General features: G+C 42.2%; 1 protein-coding gene across 2 annotated transcripts in view; it reads left to right on the top strand.

Moving 5' to 3' along the window:
- DECR2 (2,4-dienoyl-CoA reductase 2) overlaps nucleotides 1-25,314 on the top strand; it is a 2,028,638-nt gene that overhangs the window by 1,646,674 nt on the left and 356,650 nt on the right. The gene's annotated exons all lie outside the window — the stretch shown is intronic.

Here is a 25,314-nt window from a genome sequence, read left to right on the forward strand (position 1 = left end):
TCTTTGGGTTTGGCTGTTTTTAAGCAGACTGTTTCTTCATGTATATCTAAGGCTATTTCCTTTTGTTACTCTTTTTCATGGGAGGGATCTTTCTTCTAATGGTAAGGTTCATTCTACCAGGGCTTTGGCTTCTTCTGGTGGTTTTTCTAAAGTATTGGCTACCAACTCCATCCTTGAGGCAGCTACTTGAACTTTTGTGCATACTTTTGCCAAGCACTATACGTTTGATGTGATTTCTAGAGCTGTTTCGGATTTCCCAGGGCTATCCTGCATGGCTTTCTTGAAAGCTCTGCTGGACCTTCCTCCTCCCACCGTTCCTCCTGAGCTTTTATATTCTTCTTACTCTAAGGAATACTGCAACAGTGACGTAGAAAGACATAGAACAGTTGTGTAAAATCTTGCCATAACAGTAGATGTCATTCTTGTTACTGTTGTAGTATCTGCTCCCTCCCTTTTCCTCCCCGTTTTCTTTCTCCTTCTCGATTCAAATGTTCCTCTCTTCTCCTTGGACTATTGTTCCTTACGGGGCTTTTCAGTTCTGAGGAAGTTACATCATTACATTACCTTTATGCCCTATGCGGAGAGCACACATGTGACATATGACATCCTTATTACAATTTTAGGCTTTAGTATACTGGCTGGATATCAGGCTGCACTAAGCAAGGGATCCCTACTGTAAGGAATACTGCAACAGTGAAAAGAAGGACATGGTAAGATTTTACACAACTGTACTTTTCTTCTTTCCTTTGTGGAGATCAGTTGTTTTCAACAGGCCTCTCATTCTGCTTTCACTAAGCCTGCCCATCTGCTTTTAGGATTGTTGTCCTCATGATATGAGGGTTATTCATGGACTTGAATGCGAACTTTGTTAGCCAGAGTCCCTTAGTGCTGGCCTGTACTTCAGAGAAGCAGATGTCAAACAAGCGTGGTCCCAGGACTGAACCCTGAGGTACTCCGCTTGTCACATGTCTGGAGCTGGACTTTGAGTTGGCTACTTTTACAATGTGGGTTCTGTCAGTAAGCCAGTTGGCAACCTATCAAGTGGTGTAGGGATTAATGCCCAGCTTAGTAAGTTTGTCTATGATTCCAGAATGGGGGATGATTTCAAAGGCCTTGGCAAGGTCCAGATAAGCTGTGTGGACCGCCTTACCCTCGTCCACTCTGGAGACTGATTAGAAGAAGCTGATCAGGTTGAGGAGACAAGATCGGCCCTTTACGAAACCAAACTGGGTGGGGTCCAGTGTTTGAAGGTTGCCAATGTCTTTGTTTATAAGTTCCATGGCTTTGCAGATCAGGCTCGTCAGACTGATGGGACAATAGTTCCCGGGATCCAAAGTGGATCCCCCACTGTGGAGTGGGATTACTGTAGCTGTGCGCCACTCATTGGGCATGAAGCCTGAGGTGAGGCTGTGATTAAACATGACACTTAGGTGAGGTGCCCATTCATTTTGTAGTTCTGTCCTTTCTGGGTCACCAGTTGTATCCTCTGTGCCACTTGGTTTTGACAAATGGTCCTGTTTGCAGTTCCAGTCTGCTGCTCCATACATAGTAGTTGGCATTTAGTGCTTGCTTCGTCAGGTCTTTGCAGACATGGTTGCTATAATCTTTTGGGATTGCAAAGCTATACCTTTCCAGGCATTATGATTATAGTCATCTATATTACAACACCAAAGCTTTAGTTAATCGAATAACTAAATCTCGATCTTGTAATAGCGACAGCTAAAATCGTCAAACAGCTGATTCAATCAAGGGAAACACTTCCCTTGGCTGAATCAAAAAAAAAAAACTTTACATCCCCCTAGCTAAATATACCAACTCAGAGATCGCTCCAAGTTGGAGAAATGGGCATACTCTACAGAACGGCCAAGGGAAGCATTTCCCTGGATTAAATCGGCCGTTCAACAATTTATAGTTTCGATATTCCTCGATATTACAAGTTCGAGCTTTACTTATTCGATTAAGTAAAGTTTCGAATTAGTAATACAGAACCGATTACATTTATTTGCGTTTGTTTACTGGCAAAGTCCGACTGGGCGAGAAGCCCATTTTCAGCAGATGCCCGGGAGGAGATATGTTCCACAGAAATATAAGCAAAATACAATAATTAAATAGTACAATAGTATACTTACAGTAAGATGTAGAATACACATCATCTGGCTAGTCTATACAAAGTAGTATTCATTACAGTTTTCTAGTAGACACAGGTTCAGAAAGAAAAAAAAAAAACAAGCATCTCAGTGAAGATCACTGTGAGGAAAAATAAAAATTAGTACTGTGTACATATTAAATAGTTATGAACAAATGAGATTTCCTTCGTTAATATATATATATATATATATATATATATATATATATATATATATGTATACAGGTTCATAGGTTCATACTAGGCTATCTGCCCGAGGGCATTTATAAGCCTAGCCCATAGTTTTGTGGCTTACGCCACCCCTTTAGTTTGGAGAAACTATGCCCATTATTATGCTGTGCCTCTGTCAAGCAGTGACACTGAGGTAACCCCTGGGGTGTATCTGCGATCTCCCATCCATTGGTCAAGATTCCTCTTGAACAAGGCCAGCGAGGTGCTCTGCCTCACATAAACCGGGATTTTGTTCCACAGCATAGGGAGTCTTTGGGTGATGAATCTATCCCTCCAGCACGTCCTATTAATAACCGTGTCGAGGTTTAAGTCTCCGCCTTGTGGCTCTGAGGGATCTATATTTTTTGAGATGAAGCATGTTCATCAAATCTGGGTTTGACATGGCCTTGTATGTCAGGCATAGGTCACCTCTGAGCAAGCGGTAAGCAACTGAATATAACTGGAGTTCTTTCAGTCGGACAGCATAAGACAGATTTTTGAGACCCTTTATCCTTTTGGTGAGGAACTTTTGTGGCCTCTCCAGCTGCTGCAAGTGTCGGGTCAGATACATTCTGAATGGGGCATTGTACTCGATCATTGGTCTGATGAGTGATGAGTATAGGGAGACTATGACTTCCCTTGATCTAGATGTGAATCCCTTCATGATAAGGTGGGCAATGTAGAAGGTCTTCCTAACTACTTTAGCAATATGAGTGTCGAATGAAAGGCTACTGTCAACCTGGGTTCCCAGGTCCCTAATAACTTCTTCTGTGTTCAGGGGATTGCCACCTATATGGTAGCTAGGGGTAACCTTATTTTTCCCGAAGGGTATGACTATGAATTTCTTGGCATTTAACTTTAGGCCATGGCTCTGGCACCAGTTATCCGTTTCTGTGAGACCCTTCTGAAGGATATCTGTGTCGGATGTGTTTTCAACTACGGCGCCCAGTTTGCAGTCATCTGCAAACTTTGTCAGCCATAACCCTCCTGTGTTTGCTTGTACTTCAGAAAAGTAGATGCCAAACAAGAGTGGGCCCAGGACTGAGCCCTGTGGGACACCACTTGTGACAGGCTTTGAGTCTGACATGGCGCCAGCAACTCTGACCCTGTGGGTTCTGTCACTCAGCCAGTTTGCAACCCATCTTGTAATGTATGGGTTTACATTTAAGTTGATGAGTTTTTCAATGATACCCGAGTGAGGTATTGTATCAAAAGCCTTCTCCAGGTCTAGGTAGGCTGTATGGACTGCCTTTCCTCGTCAATGGCCTTGGTGACTGTTTCAAAAGTCAACCAAGTTTAGAAGGCATGATCTGCCTTTCACAAAGCCAAACTGTTGGATCCAAAGTCTGCAAGTTCCCTATGTCTTTATTTATGAGATCCATTATGATCCTCTCCATGGCTTTGCAGATAAGGCTTGTCAAGCTAATGGGACGGTAATTTCCAGGGTCAGTGGAGGCACCGCCTTTGTGGAGTGGGACTACAGTCGCCGTGCGCCACTCCCTGGGTACGTATCCGGAGGTGAGACTAAGATTAAACAGCTGTCCTAACTGTGGGTTTAATTCCTCGTTGAGTTCATGGAGCACACAGCCGGGAACACCATCAGGTCCCATGGATGCTGTGTTCTTTGCCTTGGAGAGAGCAATTCTCACCTGGGCGTTAGAGATGTTTGGGGGGCTACAATCATTTGGTATAGATATCTCTCCTTTAGGGGAGAAGTTTGCACTGAACCTTTCAGCCAGTACGTTGGCAATGTCTGTAGGATCAGTAATCTTCACATCATTTTGAACTAATTCTGAGCATATCTGGGAGTTTCCTCCTAGGTTTCTGACATAGCTAAAGAATGCCTTATGGTTGTCTTTAGAGTCCTTAGCTATTTTTACTCAAAATTAGCTTTGGATGATATTATGAGCTCTTAGCTTTTACTTATAGTGATCAGCGGTGTCTTACCTTTTAAGGATTTTGCTTTATCTTGTAGTAGCTTTCTCCTTTTGTTGTAGAGTTTGTTTATGGCTGGGGTCCACCAGACTGGACGCTTGCCTTTGGTACAAAGAGTCTTTGTTTTGCTTGGGATTGCCTGATCCATGCAGCCCTGCAGGTGCTGGTAGAAGGCATTTGTAAGTGATTCAGCGGTTTGAGTAATGTTAACCGCCGGCTCAGGGGCCTTAAAGGAGACCACACTAGTCTTTAGAAGTGTGAAGTCGGCTTTCGAGAAGTTCTTTACTGTGGTCTTTTCATTTCGGTGGGGCGGGATGAGGACCTCCAGCGAGATTAGTTTGTGATCAGATCTCACCAGTGAGGGGTATACTTCCGGCATTGAACATTGTGCTCCCATGTTCGTGATGATGAGATCAAGTATGTTTTCTCCTCTTGTGGGGATGGTGACTAGTTCCATGGCATTTGAGTTTATGAATTCCAGGAACTTTTGGGCTAGAGTGTTTGGGCTTGAGTAGTGTTCCCAGTCTATATTAGGGTAGTTGAAGTCACCTAGTATGATGGTGTTCGGAGATACATTTATCCCCTCCAGTGTTTTCAGGAAGGCCATATGAGGTTCCTGAGTTTGCGAGGGTGGCCTGTAACATGCTACAAATTGCAGAGCAGTCTTGCCTATGGTTAATTGCACCTGGATGGTTTCCGATGCATCGTGCGATGCCACCAATCTTGAGGTGTGGGTGTCCTTGATGAATATGGATACCCCTCCTCCTTTCTTGGTATTGTCCAGGTTTTGGGGCTGGAACGCATGATATGAGGTAAAACCTGATAGTGCTGGGGTGCTCTCAGGAGCCTTGAACCAGGTTTCTGTCACAGCACAGACATCGATGTTCTCCATACTGAGAAGGGCCTCGAAAAGTGCATCTTGAGGTTGAGACTTCTGGCATTGAGCAGCATTACCCTTAGTTTTTTTCTTTGTTTTGTTCTAGGGTGGTAGGTTTAGAATTTGAGCCTTGCCTAAAAAGGCACTATGGGGGTGGCAAGAGCCTTTGCCAAAATCCGGAATCCCAGGGGTGACAAGTGCAAGCCGTCCCTTGCGAAGCAGCGTGGCTTGTCCAGCATGTCATCCCAGGCAGACAGACATTGGATCTCCTTTGAATGACACCAGAGTTTAAGCCAATTGTTAAAGGTGATCATCTTATCTCTGTATTGTGGCATCATTCTTGGTGAAGGTAGGATACTGCTCAAGGTCAGGGTCATACCTGCTTAGGCTACATAATCAGAGAGCTCCTCTATGTCTCTTTTCATGTAGTCCAAGGAGGTACGTCTCAGGTCGTTAACACCAGCGTGGACAATGATTGAGTCGTACTTGTACCTGCTGTTGAGAGACCTGAGTGCATGCGTTATGTGGCGGATTCTAGCACCCGACAGACAGCTTACTGTGACCTTCTCCTTACTCAGTCTGGTGAGGCAGTGTGTCTGACTATGGAGTCACCAATGACTAGTGTGTCTGGCATTGTGTTTGGCCTTAAGGGCTGTGACTGCTTGTCACTCTGACTGTGTGGTCTATGTGTTGCAGGTGTTGTGTTCTGAGGTGGTAGTTGTTTGGGTGTCTGCTTTGGTGGCCTCTGCTGTTTTGGTAGATTTCTGATCAGAGCCTCCGAGTATGTCTTTGTGTGTTTATGTGTATGATTTGAGGTTGTGATGGTATTATGTGAGACTGGGTCTATAGTGTGTGTGGTTACCTTCTCCTCCTGTCTGGTCATGCCAGTCCTATGTTGAGAGAGCTCAGCCTCCAGTTTGGCCGTATAGTTGCATCTCTCGCATGTATTTGTGTTTTGTGGGAGGAGGAGAGGGTTGTCTGTGTACATGAGGCAATTGTAACATTGCCTCAATATTCCCAGGTTCACCAGCTGAGCAGGAGAGGACATTAGCAACTGATCCCTCGACATGCTAGAAGGAATAGACAGAAAAACTTAAGAAAAGGTTCTGGGGGATGTGGGTGACTGAGAAATGGGGTTTGCTTTTTTGGGGTACTTTCTATAACAAGAGTGCTGTATCGAGGTGATAAGTACTGTAGGAGCAAGTGCTTCGCTATACAGATAGAGAATAGTCTACTTGGGAGTCAAGTAGAGATAATTTATAGTTGTAGGATACACTAAATAGGACAGTAGTATACTTTGAGAAAGGTAGTTTTAAGGGAAAATTTGAAGAGTGGACTTTAGGTAGCCCTAATAGTTTAATCTGATTAACCGGCGCTGCCCTAGTGTGCAACGGTAGCAGCTCAGCTAAATCAGCTTAATGCGTGCTTTATAGCAGGGGCTGGAAAAACAGGAAATGACCCAAAATGGCCGATGAATTACTAGTTGCTGCTTCTAACCACTCCTCTGAGGACAAACAAGCAGCTCAGTACTCCCCACTCCCACTGGTGAGTAAAGAAACTACCTCTGGCCACACAAGAAAATGGAGGAACACAGAAACCAAATACAAAGCCCAGGGATCAGCAAAATCTGATCACTGGAACAACTAGCTAGGAATGTTTAGGAAAGGAGAAATATTTTTTTTTTTTTTTGCAAACAGACAGAAAAAAATGCAGTAAATGCTTTGTTTTCGACTAAATTGCTATCAAAGGCTGGTACACTTGAGTGTATTAGCCTGTTTGTTACTTTTAAGCAATACTTTAGCCCACAAGTGCAATCAACAATATAAGCTCACAAAACAGGAAAATAAGGTAATAAAACAGTAATATAGGCACAAACAGTAGTCGAAAAGCTCAAAAGATCGAAAAATGCAAACTAAAAAGATTAAAAAATACTTATGATCAAGAAAGTTGCTTTTTCTGCTCTCTGCTGGCTTAGGAACTCTGCAGGGGACCACAAGGAGCTATGCCTAGTTCTCTAATGCCAGAAAAGCCCGCCAAAGCGTGCTTTATAGCAGGGGGCTGGAAAAAACAGGAAATGACCCAAAATGGCCGACGAATTACTAGTTGCTGCTTCTAACCACTCCTCTGAATATATATACACACACACACACACACACACACACACACACACACACACACACACACACACACACATATAGCTTCATAGTAAGTACTAGGCTATCTGCCCATGGGCATGTATAAGCCTAGCCACAGAGTGATGGATTTCGCCTCCCCATTAGATTAGTAACCTGGGCCTCTGTCAACAGGGCTCCTGAAGTGATCCCAGGGTAGAACTTACGATTACCCATCCACTCATCAAGATTTCTCTTGAAGAAGGTCAGAGAGGAGCTCTGTCAAATATGGATTTGGATTCTATTCCAGAGTGAGGGGAGTCGCTGGGACAGGAATCTATCCCTCCAGCATGTCCTGTTTATTGTTGTACATAGGTTCAAGTCGCTAGAACGAGTGGTTCTGAGGGATCTCGTTTTTGTGAGGTGAAGCATGTCCATTAGTTCAGGGTTTGACATGGCCGTATAGGTCAGGCATAGGCCACCTCTGAGCAGACGGTAAGCGACTGAGAAGAGCTGGAGCTTTTTTAGTCGTGCTTCATAGGGTAATTGTTTAAAGCCCTTAATCCTCTTAGTGAGGTATTTCTGTGGTCTTTCTAGTTGTTGCAGGTGTCTAGTGAGGTACATCCCAAATGGGGCATTGTACTCTATTATGGGCCTAATGAGTGAGGAGTAAAGGGGCACAATCACCTCCTTGGATCTGGATGAGAAACCCTTTGTGATCAGGTGTGCCACATAGAAGGATTTCCTGACCGTTTTGGCTGTGTGGTTATCAAAGGAGAGCATGCTATCTGCTTCGGTACCCAGGTCCCTAATTACTTCTTCTGTACTTAGTGGATTCCCATCTATGTGGTAGTTTGTAGGTACTTTGTTTTTCACAAATGGGATTACTATGCATTTTTTGGCATTTAGCTTGAGGCCGTGACTTTGACACCAGGTGTTTGTCTCTGTGAGACCCTTTTGCAGGATGTCTGTGTCAGCTGGAGAGTCAATTATTGCACCCAATTTACAGTCATCTGCGAACTTGGTTAGCCACAGTCCCTCCGCCTTTGCCTGTACTTCGGAGAAATGTATACCGAAGAGGAGGGGTCCCAGGACTGAGCCCTGTGGGATTCCGCTTGTGACTGGTTTAGAGTCAGACATGGCACCTGACACTCTTACCGTGTGGGTTCTGTCTGAGAGCCAATTGGCCAACCCATCTCGTGACATGGGGGTTGATATTTAAGCTGGTGAGTTTGTCTAGGATTCCTGAGTGTGGGATGGTGTCGAACGCCTTAGCGAGGTCCAGATATGCTGTGTGGACCACCTTCCCTTCATCTATGGCCTTGGTGACTGTTTCGAAGAAGTCGACCAAGTTCAGGAGGCAAGATCTGCCTTTAACAAAGCCGAACTGGGTGGGGTCCAGTGTCTGGAGGTTCCCAATGTCCCTGTTAATGAGCTCCATGATAATGCGTTCCATGGCTTTGCAGACCAAGCTAGTCAAACTTATAGGGTGATAGTTTCCAGGGTCAGGTGTGGCACCACATTTGTGGAGTGGTACGACTGTTGCTGTACGCCATTCTTTGGGTACATAGCTTGTAGAGAGGTTGAGTTTGAATAGTGATTTGAGATGGGGGGGGGTAGTTCATTTTGAAGCTCGTGTAAGACACAACCTGGGAGAGCATCTGGTCCCATTGATGCTGTGTTTCTGGCCTTTGCAAGGGCTGTCTATTTGTGTGTCTGAGATATCTGGAGCACCACATTCTTCTGGGATGGGTGCTAGCACCTTTGGTGGAGAGGGGGGGGGTGAAGTTTGCACTGAACTTGTCAGCCAGGATGTTGGCAATGTCGGTTGGTTCAGTGTATTTATGGCCATTATGCACTAGCTCGGAGCATATCTGAGAGTTTGCCCCTAGACTCTTGACATAGATAAGAAGGCCTTGTGGTTATCCTTAAGAGTCATTGGCTATTTTTCTTTCGAAGTTGGCCTTGGATGATTTAATGAGGGAACGCAGTTTTTTTACTGATGTTAATCAGAGATGCCTTCTTATTTTGGGATTTTGTTCTATATTGCAGGAGTTTCCTCCTTCTGTTGTAAAGCTTATTTATGGCCGGGGTCTACCAGACTAGCTTCCTCTTTTTTGAGGAGTTGATCTTGGTTTTACTTGGGATGGCTCGGTCCATGCATTCTTGAAGGTGTTCATAGAATGCACTTGTAAAGGATTCTGCCGATGGGTCATCATTTTCCATTTGATTGGGAGCTTTGAAACTTCCCACCTCGGTCTTGAAGAGTGTGAAGTTGGCTTTAGAGAAGTTTTTTACCTTGATTTCCTTGACTGGGGGGGGGGGTGTCCAGTGTGATTAGTCTGTGATCTGATCTTACCAATGACGAGTTTACCTCAGGTGTGGAACATAGGTTCCCCATGTTGGCGATAACCAGGTCCAGTATGTTGTCACCTCTTGTGGAAGTGGTGACCAGCTGTTCAAGGGCGTTTGAGTTTATAAACTCAAGGAAGTACTGGGCTAGGGCGTTTGAGCTTGAGTAGTTTTCCCGGTCAATGTTTGGATAGGTGAAGTCACCCAGTAGCATTGTGTTGGGTAGAATCTTCATACTTTCTAATGTTCTCAGGAATGCTGCGTGAGGGTCCTGCGACAAGGTGAGAGATCTGTAGCAAGCTATAAATTGAACAGTCAATTTACCCGCTGTCAATTGCACTTGGATGGTCTCAGATTCCGCGTGCTGTGCTACTAACCTGGAGGTGTGGGTGTTCTTGATGAATATGGACACACCCTCCCCTTTTGTGTTCCTGTCCTGGTTTTGGGACCTAAAGGTATGGTAGGAGTTATAGCCTGGTAGTGCTGGGGTGCTCTCTGGAGCCTTGAACCAGGTTTCTGTCACTGCACATACGTCGATTTCTTCCATACTAAGGAGAGCCTTGAGTGTGTGCATTTTGAGGTTTAGACTTCTGGCATTGAGCAGCATTACCCTCAGTTTTTGTTTATTATTGTTGTTTATGCAGGCGGGTTTGTCTTTTAAGCCTTGCCTAAAAAAGTCAGTATTGGGGCGGCAAGAGTCTTGGCCAGTATTCAAAAGCCCAGGGGCGACACGTGCAAGCCGTCTCTGGCGAAGCAACGTGGCTTGTCAAGCATGTCGTCCCAGGCTAAGTACTGGATCCCCTTTGAATGACACCAGTAGTTTAACCAATTGTTGAAACTCATAATTTTTTCTTCGTATGCTGGCATCATTTTGGGTGAGGGCAGGATGCTACTCAGAGTCATACCAGCCTGGGCTACATGGTCAGAGAGCTCCTCCATGTCTCTTTTCATGTAGTCCAGGGAGGTACGTCTCAGGTCATTTATGTCAACATGTACAATGACAGAGTCATATTTGTACTTGTTGTGGAGTGACCTGAGTGCATGTGTTATGTGGTGGATTTTGGCACCCGACAGGCAGCTCATGGTAACCTTCTCCTTGTTCAGTCTAGTGAGTGGGACGTCTGTGTGCCTGATGATAGAATCACCAATTACTAGTGTGTTAGGTGTGTTATTTAGCCTTAGGGGCTGTTTTTGCTTGGCACACTGACGTTGTGACGTATGTGTTACCTGGTTTCTGTTGTGGGGTGGGGGTTGCTTGGGTGTATGCTTAGGAGGTCTCTGTTGTTTAGGCAGGTTCTTATTTAGAACCTCAGGGTATGTTTTTGCATGTTTCTGAGAGTGTGTGTGTGTGTGTGTGTGTGTGTGTGTGTGTGTATATATATATATATATATATATATATATATATATATATATTTTTTTTTTTTTTTTTGAGTAGTAATAAACACTGAGGAGAACGAGAAAATTAGGTAAGGAGAGGAAGACAGTCTGTTGAGAGAGTTATATATATCTTGTCAGTCAGGTATGACACCGGAGCAATGCCAGTTCTTGGATAGATGTTTAAATAGTAGTTTGAAATTGGTAGATTCAGGTGTGTATTGGAGGGTGTGGGATAGAGAGTTCCACATTTGGATATTTGATTTGAGAACAGGTCTTTACCATGAGTGTTGTTAGCTTTGTTTACTGTGAGAAAGTTTCTGTGTGCAGATCTTGGACTTCATGGGCATGAGGAGGGAACAACAAGTTCCTTGAGGGCTGGGCAACTGTCAGGATGGAAGATGATATTGTTTGTGAATTTAAGTTGGTAGAGATGGAGAAGGTTAGGTAGTTCAAGCCAATTTAATTTATGTATTGCAATACAATGGTGGGTTTAGTGGGGAAGGTTGGCTGCGATGTGGGCTATTCTGTTGTAGCAAGTTTCCAATTTGGTTAAGTCTGATTGTGTATTACAACACAATCCACTGTCTAGGGATATTATAAAGTTGTTTATCAAGAATTGGAATATTTTCAGGGTCAACCCTGATATTTTTGATAAGGTGGGTGTGGGAGCACTATTTATTAATAACTTCATACTGCTTAAAATCTCACCCATACCTGCCTACTACTCATACTATCACTTTCACTCACCCACTTCCTCTTCAACTCTCTCCCTTCCACTCCATTTCCCCCTCCCTTATCACAATAAACGGACTACACCTCTTCCATCCCAAAATACTCTCCTCCTCTACAGAAAACTTCTCTCTTATATTTCCACTAACCCCAAACTTCTTCCTACTCTCCAAACTTAAAAGACAAAAAGTTATCTCTAGTAATTTCCTAGCCTTATCTGGAGACATTCACCCAAACCCTGGCCCCTGCCTCAATACAAACAACTCATTCCCTCCTTCACCCTCCTCCCTCACTTTAAATAAGCCTCTCCCTCCTCCTCCTCCTTCTCCTACTTCCTCTCTTAGCACCCTTAAGGTCTTTGCTATCAATGCCCAGAGCCTTAACAACAAAATTCACCATGTTCATGCTTGGATTAATCACAACCAACCTGACATCTTAGCCATCTCTGAAATCTGGCTAAAACCTCATATCTCTGATTCCGAAATCTTACCTCCAGGTTTCAACATCCTCAGAAGTGACCAATTAAATAAAAAAGGTGGAGGCTCTGCCCTAATCTACTTTAACCTTCTCTCCATAATGCCCCTGCAAATCCCAACCCCTCTATTCAAAAATACTGAAATAACCGCATGTCTGCTCCAACTCAATAAACATAAAAATATCTGCTTCATTTCCTTATTTATCTCCCCTGGCGATAATATCTCTACCCTTGAGAATATTCTCCACTGGGCCTCATCTGAAATAAAATATGAAACATTTATCCTAGGCGACGGCAACATTGATTGGAAAAAAATCAATACACCTTCCCCCTCCCTAGCTATCAACCTTTTCAACTTCTCCCAAGTAATCCATTCTATAACCAGACCTAACAAAAACCACCCCCCAGGATCCATCATAGATTGGATTTTAGTCTTCCATCCAAACAAAATCTCTCTATCTGGAACTATCCCTGACTCATTTAGTGACGATTTCCCTGCCTTCATTCATCACTCAGCTAACCCCTCATAATTCCAACATCATTACATTCAAACTCGTAACCTTAGCAACTTCAACCCCACAATTTTCTCCAACATTTTCAAACAAATCAACTGGCAAATCCTTTACACTCTCTCCCTTGACGACGCTGTAGAACATTTTAACTCCATCTTCCTAAATATCCTTAACTCCCTAGCGCCCCCCAAGAAACAAATGAATCAAAGCCAATTCTGCTCCTTGGCTGACCAAAGAAACTAAACATACTATGCATCTCAGAGACAAATCCTGGAAACTCTGTCAGAAAAGTAAACTGTCTTCTGCCTTGCTCCAATATACCCAACTCCGCAACCAAGCAAAAAAACTAATCACCTGGGACAAAAAAAAGTACTACAATAAACTTCAGTCCAATAATAACAACAACCCAAAACAATTCTGGAAATCTGTTAACTCTCTTCTCCATCCTGGGTCAAGAAATAACCCCTGCCCTGACCCTAGTTTAACTGACAAGAAACTGAGCTCTCTCTTCAACACTTTCTTTACAGATTCTATAGCCAAGCTTACCAAATCTTTCCCTGACAACAATCCCTCCAACTTCCTAAACTCTTCTAATAACTGTTACCCTAATTTCCAACTCAAACCAGTTTCCACTACTTTTATAAAAAAGCTCTTATCCAAACTAAAGCCATGTTCTAATGCCCCCGACAACATTCCCCCCTCCTTCCTCAAATGCGCAGCCAAAGGAATTGCCCTTACAATAAGCATCCTGATTAACCGATCCTTAAAAGAGTCATACGTACCCAAACTTTGGCGTTCAGCCTACATTCTACCACTTCATAAAGGAGGTAAAAACAACTCAATTTCTAATTTCCATCCCATAGCCCTCCTTTCTCCAATATCTAAAATTCTAGAGAAATGTGTCCACTACCAAATTTTACCCTACTTAACTCAGAATCAGTTACTTACACCCACCCAACACGGGTTCCATCCCGGTCACAGCACCATAACTGCCCTACTTTCCTTCTTAGAAACAGTTAATCAAGCCCGAGATTCTGGACTTCTTGTATCCACTGTTCTGCTAGATCTGTCTAAAGCCTTTGACACCATCTCCCATACACATCTTCTCATCCATCTCTCCAACCTTAATCTCTCCACTAATACTCTATCCTGGTTCTCCAGTTACCTCTCTGACAGATCCCAGGCTGTCAGATGGAAGGACTCTACCTCCTCCTTCTTACCTACTTCTACTGGCGTTCCTCAGGGATCCATCTTCGGTCCCATACTTTTCAACATCTTCATAAACAACCTTCACACTGCTCTCCCAGACACTTCAGTCATCCAATACGCTGATGACTCTACCTTAGTCCGTACTGTCCCCAACTTTTCTGAACTTCTGTCTAAAACACAAACTGCTTTTTCCACTACAGAAAACTGGATGCACCAAAACCATCTCTCCCTCAACTCCAATAAATCTAAAATACTAATTTTCCTCCCTACCAAGGCTTCTTCCTTTGGCAAAAACACTTTCAACATCCTCAGCCAAACCAACACCCCCATAGAAGTGGTCCCTTCAGGTAAACTCCTTGGCATAACCATTGACGAATACCTCAAATTCGACCTCCACATACAACAAAACATTAAAAAAAAACACCAAAAGTTAGGTATACTCTACAGGAACAATCTGTTTCTTTCAAAATCCTCTAGGCAAACCTTAGCTACCTCCTACCTCCTTCCCTGTCTACTTTCTGGTGCTCCTCTTCTAACTAATCTGTCTGCCTCCCTCACCTCTAAACTTGAAACTTGCTATAATAAAATCTCTAAATTTGCCACAAAATCCAAAACCTCAACCCACTACTGCCTCGCCCTTCAATCTTTGAACTGGTTAGAACTTCCCAACCACTTTCACTATCTGCAACTAACTACCACTCATAAATTAATATTCTACCCAAGAAAATGCACAGCCTTATCCAGCATCCTTCCCCCTTACATCCCTAACCGATCATTAAGATCTGAACACCAACATCTAATCTCCATTCCTAGACCTAAACACCCCACCGGCCAGCAACTACTATCCTCTCTAGGTAGAAAATGGAACTCTCTCCCTCCTTCACTTCGGACCATACCTAACACAGAATACTTCAAAACCCAACTCTTCTTACACCTGTCTTCCAAATGGAAATGCTCCTCCTTTCACCCTACATAATTTCAAGGTTTTTCTACGCTAAGCCCCTCTACTCCAGAACCTTTCTGCTCTCTAATTCCAGCAAATGGTTTAGCTGACTCTCACTTGACTGTAAGGATGAAAATATTGCAAATTATGTTAGTACCTAACAGACTGTAATTGTAGCTGTAGACTGTAGTTAGACTGTAAGGATGAAATATTGCAAATTATGTTAGTACCAAAAAAAAAAAAACATTTTTTTGTTACTTAGCATTTGCAGTGTTCTTAATATGAATTCTTGCTGTGTGGACATTCTATTGTAATTTACATTTGCATTGTTCTTTTATGTATTCTTGCTTTGTGGACATTCTATTGCATTGATTGTACTGCCTTTGGAGCTTTTCTCCCCGGGCCTCCACTGAAAATGGGTACTTCTTGGCCCAGTGGTCTTCCCCGGTAATCAAACTGAAATAAATAAAAAAAATAAATAAATAAAACTGGTGCTAATTTTAAAAATCTTTTAGAGACTAAGATCACTCTGACAAAAAATTCTAATTATGGAACTAGACCATGTGGGACCTGTAACCAGTGTAGCTATATCAGTAAACAAATGGGTATTATTTTAGAGAATAGACTCGGGAACAAGATTATCTTTAAGAGGGGCAATTGTGCCAGAAGTAAGGGTGTATATTTGGCCCAATGTGTGGCATGCAGGTGTTTTTATGTGAGTAAAACTGAGCGTCCCCTAAGAACTAGAATTTATAAACATTTAAGTGATATTAAAAATAAAAAAAAAAACAGAATAGTGCTTTATATAAACATTCTCTGGAGTGCAGTGGCTTCACAAAATTTGTATTTGGCATTTTGGAGGGCATCAAGATTAACCGGGGGGGGGGGGGGTGACTGGAAGAATATTTTACGGAGGAAGAAGACTGAGTGGCAATTTAGATTGGCAGCTATGTTCTCCCGGGATTAAACAATGCCATCTCCATCTCTCCAATATTGTATGAAAGGGCTAATAAAATATGAATACAAGCATGTGGGGAAAACAATAAACAACTGTATATGTATACATTCATAATGTATTCATGCGATACATAATGTTTAAAAAGCCTACTGTAATTGCATATTGTAATATTATACTGTTTTTACAGTGCTTTTGTTTAATATATGTGACTTTTAGACGTTCATACTTTTTTAATTTAATCTTTTAATTGCTTTTTTAACTTTTTTTAAATATGAGAGCTAAGTGACATAATTCTGAAGGGAAGGAATGGCTAGCTATGGGCCTATCATAATGGAGGTGGGATATTTAAACTGTGTCTCACAAAGGTTATTTTGTTGTAGCAAGTTGCCTATGATAATGGTTTCGTGCACGTAGGTTGAGGCTGATCAGGCTATGAGTACCTCAATGTTAGTGGGAGTATTGTTGGGTGATAGGTATGTGACTATTATGGTAATATTTTTGTTTGGGTTGATTCTGAGCTGTGTTATTGGGACTTCAGATTTGTTATCATAAGGGTATTTGATAGGTTGATAGTCTATGCTTAGGTTATCTTCGTAGAAGATTGCAACCTTGCCACCCTTCTTCCTGATCCTGTCTAACCTGTGTACATTATAACCTTGTGGAAGTATGTATGGGTCTCTTATATGAGGTTTTAGCCAAGGTTCTGTTGCTATAAGAATGTCTGGTGAGTATTGTGCAATGACTGCATGAAAGTCTGTGATTTTGTTAACTATGCTTCTAAAGGTTAATGTTAAGAATGAGAAGGTCTGGAGTTTTAATTTGAGAAAGGGGTGGAATGGTAACCATGATGATATGTTATGCAGTATGTGGCCCGAGATTGGGGTGTATATCACCACTACAGAGAATCTGTGATTATACATGCATGTTTGTGTGACAATTTGGAGAGTATGTGAAGGTGTTTGCTGAAGTGGTTAGTGGTATTGCTGACAGCTACATGTTTAAAGTGGAAGTATGCAATAGGTGTGTGATTCTAGGGTTGGGAAGAGATGGCAAGGTAGAAGATTGAGGAGTGGATGGTATTAGTATAATATAGTGTGGGGCTATGGACATGTATCTGTAGTTGAGTGTAGGATAGTATGCTGATAGCAGTAGGGTATAGAGTGTGGGCAGGAGAAAGAGCATGGTGTGTATTCTTTTTAAATGTTAGGTTATCTGGATGGTGTGATAAAGAAGTAGGGACAGAGGGCTGTTGGTGTAGTGTGGTGGGAGTAGAGTGATTAAGGACAGTTGCAATTAAGTTGTGTGAGGAGAAGGAGGAGTGTTACAAATAGTGCATTGGTTAATTGAGGTGTGATTGGCAGATGGAGGGTGATTCTTGATTGGGTGAAGTTATGGGAGTGGTTAATGTTGGTATAAGCCTAGGTGATGCAGGGGTGGATGGGAATTGGGTAGGGTAGAGGAGCGGAGTGAGCCCGAGTGTAGCGGGCTGGCCCCCCTCACAGAAGAGTGCAAAGAAAAGCAATTAGTATGAGAAGTGGAAGCCTTGGAGCTGTAAGGTAAGTGAAAGCAAGGAAGTGGTAAAGGCAGAAAGGTAGGAGTTTAACCAGATAGTTGCAGAAACACTACTTTTATGGCCTTGGTCTGTAAGTAAAACAAAGGAAGGCAAATCTATCTGGGGACAAAATACACCAAGTAAATGGTACTAGCCTTACTTTACAAGTATTCAGTGTGGAGGCAGATTTATTTGGGACAAGATACAGCAAATATATTGTTAGTTTTGCCACCCAGTTGTGAGAGACAAAGCTGTAGTTGCCTGGGGTGGTGGGGGGAGGGAGTTCTTGCAGGTGTACACGCCAGCCAAAACAAGGATTAAAAATAACTAGTAAAAGTAACAAATTAGCTATAAAAAGAAATTTTAATAACCAGTCACAATGTTTAAAACATAACTATTAAGGACCAAATCTGCTAATAACTTAAACTGTAAACATCCAGTCACCTATGCAGACTTGTCTGGTAGGTATCTTTATTAAAAAGTGTTATTCTTGGCTTGCAATAACTGTAGGGAGAAATTGGACCAAAGCAGTGGTTTTATTTGGCAATGTTGCAGTTGCTGGGGGGGGGGGGGGGGGCTGTGAAGATACAGGCAGACCAAGTGTGTTGCAGGTGTGCACACTGAAAAGGGGCTGGGGAGAGCTTCCTCATCACGAGCATGCCAAAAATAACTCCACTAATCCTGAATTGGACTTCTCCTATCTTGGCCAAAAACACATCTTTCTTTGCTTGTCCTGATGTAATCTTCTGACTCTTTGTCTGATGGTTTGCTGTGGTGTAGTCTACCAAATCTAAAACCTGTTAAATAGGATCCTAGTGTGATGTACAACAATTGCCCTATCACATTATCTTTGAAGAGGATCCAACTTGTTGGATGTATATTCCTGCCAACTGACCTTAATAGCTGGATTTGCCTTTAAACTGGGCATGCTTATGCTTTTTTTATCTGTTTTAGCAGTGAGGTACTAAGTATTCATTTCTAAAATTGTTTTTCAGGAGGTTACCCACTAGTGGCATATTGTTAGGCATAAATATGCGCACTTACATATCTATCAAAGGGACTGATTGTTAGACTGAGAATGCGCAAACTTACATATTTGACAAAGGGGAAATTTTTGGCTTGGAATGTCTGCATGTACGTATTTGGCAAAGGGACAGATTGTTAGGCTTTGAATGTGCACACTTAAATATTTGACAAAGGGGGCAGATTATTGGTCATGTAAATGTGCGCATGTACATATTTAATAAAAGGGCAGAATATTAGGCATGTAAATGTGTGCACTTAAGTATTTGACAAAGGAGCAGATTGTTAGGCATGTGAAGGACAGATTGTTAGACTGTGAATGCCTAAAATTGCTTACTGCACTTTAACTTAGTCGTTTTACAAGTTAGCAAAAAATGAACGAAATCCCAGTGACAAAGCTGAAGTAAAGTTCTTTAATAAAACCACAAAATAGCAGGTAAAAAAGGTGAGCGCTTTCACACAAAGTGCTTCTTCAGAAAAACATTTCACATAACAAGGCCACATTATATACAATTTAAAACAATCAATTAGCCTATCAAATGAAGGCAATAATTATCTAGGTAAATCCTTGGGCTTCAGCACAGCTTTTAAAGAAACCTTGTCATTTCGTCCAGGTTTCTTGTCAACAAAAAGCTTTACAATCCAATGCAACTCTCTCTCTCCTCAGTAAAATTCCTGAGGTCGCGCCCCCTCCGTGAGTCCTCAGATATAACTTCTACAGCCTTAAAACTAAAACTATGTGTTAAGCCAGACTCAAATACATGTTTTGCCAAGGCATTGGTAGAATCACCTTTCCTAATTGCATAAGTGTGTTCCCTAATCCTTTACAAGTTACTGCATTTATTTCAACTGCATTTTACTTTTTCTTGCGTATATTGCTTACTGCACTTTTATTTAGTCATTTTATAAGTTATTTCAACTGCTTTTACTGTTGTGTTTTTGACTGTTTTCCAAAAAAACTAAAAAAAAAACTCAAAAAAAAAAATCTGTTTGCTCGTTTCCCGCAATTTTCTCTTGCTGAATTCAAGACTGTAGTAGTTTCTGAGTTGCACAGACCTTTCTGTGATAGAGGGAAGCCTTTCTGCTTATCAGTGGGAGGGGGAAGCACTGAGCAGCCTATCTACCGCTAGAGGAGTGGTTTCCAGCTCTGAAATTGTATCTTATTGGTCATTTTGGACTGCTTTCTATCCCTTTTAACTTCCTGCCTTAAAAACCCATGTTTGCGCACCGTGCAGCACCACTAAGCTAGGGTAAAGTATTACCGGTGCCAGAAGGTGTGCTCTTCAAATTTTCCCTTAGATCTTGCTAGTTCTCTTCTTTTCTGCATTTGAATAGCTTATTAAGTCTAACACTTGTTCAGTAATTATCAAACATTTTCAGTAGCACATTAACAGTTACCAGCACTAAACTTTCCATAAGGAAAAGAAAAACAGCTTCAGTACTTACTAGATTGAACACCCTTCCAGGTATTCCCTGTGCTTTCTGCTATTAACCTGGTGAACCTTGCATCCTAAGGCAGTGTAGCAACTGGCTAATGTACACAGACAACCCTCTGCTCTTACTTCCAAACACTCAGACTTGTGAGAGATGCACCTATATATCCAAATTGGAAGCCAAGCACTCTCCAGCCAAGACTGGAATATCCAGTCAAGAAGAGATGGACAACACCTGTACCGCACCACATGGCACATAGCCCTCCGGAACATACACAACCACTGCCCTCACATAATAACATAAAACACATACCCACCTTCATGAAGGCTCTCATTAAAAATCTACCCAAACAATAGAGACCTCCAAGGCAGAAATGCAAGCAACCACCACATCGCAGCACAGTCCATGAAACATATACCTTCTATAAACAGTGTGCCACTCAACCAAAGCCCCTAAGGTAAAACAACTTACCCAATACACTAGTCATAGGTGACTCCATAGTGAGGCACACTGATGTCCCACTCACTAGGTTGAATAAGGAGAAGGTAACGGTCAGCTGCCTGTCAGGAGCCAGGATCCGCCACATAACGCACATACTCAGGACAGTCCACAATAAGTACAAATATGACTCCGTCATTGTTCATGTTGGTGTGAATGACCTGAGATGTACCTCCCTGGACTACATGGAAAGAGACATGGAGGAGCTCTCAGATCATGTAGCCCTGAGTAGCAGTCTGCCATCACCCAGAATGATACCACACTACAAGCAGAAAATGATTGAGTCTTAAGTTTCTGGTGTCATTCCAAGGGAATCCAGTATCTGTCAGCCTGGGACGACATGATCGACAGACCTCGATGCTTTGCCAGAGATGGCCTGTATCTGTCACCCCTAGGATTCCGGATACTGGCCAAGGCTCTTGCCACCCGTATAGTGCCTTTTTTAGGCAATGTCCTGATAACAATATTACTACCGTAACAGCTACAAGCAAATGTAGTCTGAGGGTTATGCTACTCAGCTCTGTAAGTCTAAATTTCAAGATGCACTTACTTGAAGCACTCCTTAAAGTGGAGAACATCGACATTTGTGCATTAACAGAAACCTGGTTTAAGGCTCCAGAGAGCACCCCTGTGCTACCAGGCTATAATTCATACCACACATTTTGGCCCCAGAACTCGGGCTGAAGCCCTAAAGGAGGAGGTGTCTCTATATTCATAAAGGATGTGCACACCTCCAGACTATAGCCCAACATAAAGCATCAGAGATACTTCAGGTTCAGCTAAGACTGGGTAAGACTGCAATCCAGGTTGTAGCCTGCTATAGATCCCCCACCATGTCCCAGGACTCCCACTGCACACTCCTGAGCACCCTGGAAAATATTAAGTTTCAATCCATCACTTTCATACTAGGGCGACTTTAATTACCCCTCCATTAACTGGGAAAACTACTCCAGTACCAGCACACTTGCCCAACATTTTCTGGAATTCAGGGCAACAACATCCTTGACCTTGTTATTACTAACATGGGTGACCATTGCTCTACATTATCAATTAACTCCTCCCTGGTCAGATCTGACCACAAGCTTATGACCATTGCTATCCACATCTCACCCACACACCCCCGTAAAGATAACCACTGTGAAAAACTTCTCCAAAGCAAACTTTGGCATTCTAAAACCAGAAGTGGCTAACTTCACGACACCTATGCAGATGGACAGTAGGTGCATGTCTACTGAATCATACACCTATGCAGTGTACGAACACATACACAAATGCATGGAATGGGCCATATCCAACAGAAGCAAGATGCTCTGCTCCAAAATAAGGAAGCCAATCTGGTGGTCCCCTACCATAAACAAACTCTACAAGAGAAGGAAGAAACTGTTGCAGAGAAAGGTAAAGTCCCAAGACTGGAAAATCTCCCTTGCTAGCCTCAACAAAAAACTGAGATCCCTCATCAAATCCTCTAAAGCTAGCTACCAAAACACAATTGCAGCAGATAGCAAAGACAACCCAAAGGCTTGTATAGTTATGTCAAGAATCTACATGGCAATACTCAGATCTGCTCTGAGCTACACACAATTGTAACTCCTATACCGAGCCAACCGACATTGCCAATATACCGGCTGACAGGTTCAGTGCAAACTTCACCCCCCCTTTCACCCCCTAAAGGGCCAGTCATAATACCGGAGGAATGCTATGTACCCAACATTACTGCTGCACAGGTTAAAACCGCACTGTCCAAGGCCAAGAATACAGTTTCCATAGGACATAATTTCCCTGGCTGTGTTCTGCATGAGTTACAAAGTGAACTGGCACCACACATGTGTGCTCTGTTCAATCACAGCCTCACTTCCGGATTTGTCCCTACTGAATGGCGCACTGCTACAGACATCCCACTCCACAAAGGGGGAGCAACTACAGACCCTGGGAACTACCGCCCCATTATCCTGATGAGTCTGGTGTGTAAGGCTGTGGAGCACAACATCATAGACCTTATAAATAGGGACATTGGGAATCTCCAAACTCTAGACCCCATGCAGTTTGGATTTGTGAAGGGTAGATCATGCCTGCTCAATCTGGTGGACTTCTTCGAGTCTGTCACCAGAGCTGTGGATGAAGGCAAGGTAATTCACACAGCCTACCTCAATCTGGCCAAGGCCTTCAGTACCATTCCTCACTCAGGGATCATAGATAGACTCACTAAACTAGGCATAAACCCCTATGTCACAAGGTAGGTGGCAAACTGGCTCACTGATAGAACCCATGCTATGAAAGTATCAGACTCCAAGTCTGACTATCGACCAGTCATGAGTGGTGTCGCTCAGGAATCGGTCATGGGTCCGCTTCTGTTTGGCATCTACTTCTCTGAAGTCCAGGCCAACACAAAGGGACTTAGTCTGATGAAGTTTGCTGATGACTGTGAAGTGGGAGCCATTACTGAATCACCAGGAGATACAGACATTCAACAAAAAGGCCTCACTGAGACCAATGACTGGGCTTAAGCTCAGTGCCAAAAAATGCATCGTAATTCCCTTTGGGAAGAACTCTGTGCCCATGAGCTACCACATCGACAGTAGTCCACTAAACACTGAAGGTGTAATAAGAGATTTGGGAACACAGGTTGATGGCAACCTCGCCTTTGACAACCACTTTACCACTGTGGACAGCAAGTCCTTCTATGTGGCACATCTCATTACAAAGGGTTTTGCATCCAGGAAGAAAGAGGTTATAGTTTCCCTGCACTCTTCCCTCATTAGACCTATTATAGAGTACAACGCCCCATTTGGCATGTACCTCACTAGACACCTACAACAACTGTAAAGGCTAGAAAAAATACCTCACTAAGAGGATCATAGGACTTAAACACATGCCCTATGCGGACAGACTAAAAAAACTCAAACTATATTCTGTCTCATATCGCCTACTTATTGGCGATCTCTGCTTCACCTACAAAGCTATGTCTGACCCAGCACTGTTAGATATGCTACATCTAAAGAAATCCCAGTCCCTCTATACAACACGCTGCAGAGATCTCAGCCTCATTACCTCAATCAACAGAACATGCTGGAGGGACAGGTTTGTAACCCAGAGACTGCCCGTGCTCTGGAACAGATTTCCCAATCACGTCAAGCAGAGCACCTCATTAGCCCTCTTCAAGAGAAATCTTGACGAATGGATGGGAAATAGAAAATTCACCCTGGGGATCACTCCAGTGGCCCTGCTTGATAGGGGCACTGGGAACTATAACATCGGATGGCACAATGCCAGGGAATGCTTTGGGCTAGGCTTGTAAAGGCTCCAGGGCCATTAGCCTAGTACACACCTATGAACCTATGTGCACACTTACATATTTGACAAAGGGGCAGATTGTTAGGCATGTGAATGTGTGCACTTAAATATTTGACAAAGGTGCAGATTATTAGGCTTGTGAATGTGTGCACTTAAATATTTGACAAAGGGGCAAATTATTAGGCATGTGAATGTGCATACTTAAATATTTGACAAAGGGAAAGATTGTTAGGCATGTGAATGTTTGCACTTACATATTTGACATGTAACATTATGAAGTGCACTGTGAGAGGTAGTATCCATTCCTAAGCATACAAACTTCAGAAAAAATATACTGCTTGCTGAATTATAGAGAAGATAAACACAAGCATAGGACCAATCAGAGAGACTTCACTTTGGAAATCAACTTAATTGTGAGCAGCACCAGGGATATAACTTTTCTCAGTAGCAGTATTGAAATACTAGATTTTTTTATGGCTTTTTTAATAATAAGTACAGAAAAAGTAATATAACTTGAGCTACATGAAGCACAGAAGGAAAGGACTAGGATATATTTAGCATTTATTAACACCTTTAAACACCGGGAAAGGTCCTTTCATTTTCTGAGAATAAAGTGCAGTATTTTGTTTTTATTTTAATTTGCTAACATAGAAACTAACTTTATATTCAAATGTTTCCACATCGGTAGTATCAGATAAACCAATTTCAAAAGCATATACATTAATATCAAAATATAAGATACATAGCATATACTATTATTCCTCATTTTGGACAAATCTTGACCAACTTATTGCAACTGAAGATACTAAACACAAACATTATCAATCAGCCTAACATATATTCCTGTCAAGAAGCTATATTACAAATGGTTCATGATCATGCACAATGTCTATTTAGTGCCACTTTAAAATGCTTCTTATTTTCCAACATGTCCCACTGCATGCAGTGTATGTGGTCTTGACAAGGCAAATGTGCTTCATGTCTTTAAACTGTTAATTTTCAAGTCAGTTATGAGATGCATTGAAACAAAAAAAAATCAAGGTATTGAGTTAACAAGAGGATATTGTATCTTGGATATTTGTTGTCATTTACATTTCAGCCATGAATCTAAGGTCTAAAGATCTTAGAATCCTGATAACTGTTTTCTTGCTTGTTAAATTATACATTACTAAAAACTGGTCTAATGTTAAATCAGTACAATGGGATTCTACATTACTAAAAACTGGTCTGATGTTAAAACACTGGCTCTTAATTATGTTAAATTCTGTAAAATATTACCATATTCGTGAAAAGAAGTCTTCCTTATTGGAATGTTGAACAACTGTTCTAAATTTGATCATTTGACCACTTGTATATTGTTATCTATATATTTATACTATTCCTTATTTTATTTTTTACATTATGCAGTACTGTACTATGAGATATCAGTATGATGTCGTGATCAATGTTATAACAGTTTATTAAATTTCTGTTTTATTTTTGAGGAATGCTTATATTGTACTTTAAGGAAGAATTGAACTCTGCTGATCTTTTATACATATGCGTTCTGCTAACATGGTCAGTCTGAATGCTTTCCTCTTAGAAGTAAACCACAGTGTGCAGCTCTGGAGGAGGTATAGTTTTGCAGAGAGATGTCTGCAGCTCAGTAAAAAACTCCTCTTGTGTTTGCTTCAGCCATAAC

Source organism: Protopterus annectens, chromosome 12.part0 (assembly GCF_019279795.1).
Source record: "Protopterus annectens isolate FY-2018-M chromosome 12.part0, PAN1.0, whole genome shotgun sequence".
NCBI classification, from domain to species: domain Eukaryota; kingdom Metazoa; phylum Chordata; order Ceratodontiformes; family Protopteridae; genus Protopterus; species Protopterus annectens.